Here is a 1,659-nt window from a genome sequence, read left to right on the forward strand (position 1 = left end):
GCCAGTGAGGCCAATGAAGCCTTGTGCCAAAACCGTCTCTCTTTCTTTCTGGGCTGAGATTGTCCTCGGCAGGTTGGAGAGGAGCCCTCATATTCTGCAGATTATTTTGCAACCTAATTCAGATAATGAGTTTGGCTGCTGGGATGCCCAGGTGGGTGGATTCGCCGGCCATGAAGGCGTCTTCTTTGACACACAAAGCTGGCCTGCGATGTGTCTGGCCCTAGTGCCATCTTTCTTTATAAATCCCAGGAGGCAATGTATGTAGTTCTTTTGTACCCCAGGGTGACTTGGACAAGCTGTGAGTAGCCACGGACTCTGACAGCTTATGAAATATTGGACCGAGAGGAAAGGAAAAGACAGTCGAGGGATTAGCAAGCCTCCAACAGAAGGATTTTTGGAGGCCACAGAAGGCATTTATAGACAAGACTCCCACTTCTAATTCCAGGCAGATGGGGTGACCTGGATAAAGCCCTTCGCCCACCAGGCTTGATCCAGGTGGGCCATGTGACTTCATACCCCACTCGGACTTGCCACTCTCAGTTCAGGGTGGGTCAGGCAGAAAGAAAGAGGGAAGGACAGAATGACTCCGAGCAGAGGATCTGGGACACAGGAACTAGTGCCCCAACATGTTTACCCCTGAATTTGTGATGGAGATCTCAGAGACGGTGTAGATCCAGCCCCTTCATTCATTTACTAATTCATTTATCATGTGTTTATGGAAGATCTGTAATGTATGTGGCAGACACTGAGGCCAGCCCTGGGAATGCAGAGGTGAACAGGACAGAATAAGAAGTCTAGAGGGGAAGACAGTGATCAAATAATTACGAATAGGATGAGAGTCTCAAAGTAGAAGAATAGGGGGCCGGGCGCGGTGGCTCGTGCCTGTAATCCAAGCACGTTGGGAGGCCAAGGTGGGTGGATCACCTGAGATCAAGAGTTTGAGACCAGCCTGACCAACATGGTAAAACCCTGTCTCTACTAAAAATACAAAATTAGCCGAGTGTGGTGGTGCATGTCTGTAATCTCGGCTACTCGGGAGGCTGAGGCAGGAGAATTGCTTGAACCCAGGAGGTGGAGGTTGCAGTGAGTCGAGATTGCACCATTGCACTCCAGCCTGAGAAACAAGAGTGAAACTCTATCTCCAAAACAAAAATGAAAACAAAAAACAAAAGGGGGAATGATAGGGGTATATAATAGGAGAGCTGATCCAAACTGGAGTGGGGTAAGCATGGAACACACCTTGATGCTGTGACTTTTAATCTGGTGTTTAAGGTGTAATTCAAAATTATGTAGGGTGAAGAGGCAAGAGAGGCGTGTTTCAGGTAGTGATGACTGCATGTGCAAAGGCCCTGAGGCAAGAGAGAAGGGTGTAAAGGAAAGAAGGATGGCTGGAGCTGAGACAACTTCAAGGAGTGAGGGTGGCAAAAGATGAGGCCAGAGAGATAGGTGGGTGCTGGATTAGGGAATGCACTAGAAGCTACATAAATGATTGGGGGCTTTATGCAAAGGTCTCTGGGAAGCCATGGAATCATTTTAAGCAGGGGCGTAATATGATCAAGTCTGTGTTTTAAAAAGATCACTCTGACTGTTGCTCAAGAACAAGATGCCAGCCAGCAGCTAAGGGGACAGTGTCCAGGCTGAGGAGCAGGGCTGGCCATC

This window comes from Piliocolobus tephrosceles, chromosome 7, assembly GCF_002776525.5.
Source record: "Piliocolobus tephrosceles isolate RC106 chromosome 7, ASM277652v3, whole genome shotgun sequence".
NCBI classification, from domain to species: Eukaryota; Metazoa; Chordata; class Mammalia; order Primates; family Cercopithecidae; genus Piliocolobus; species Piliocolobus tephrosceles.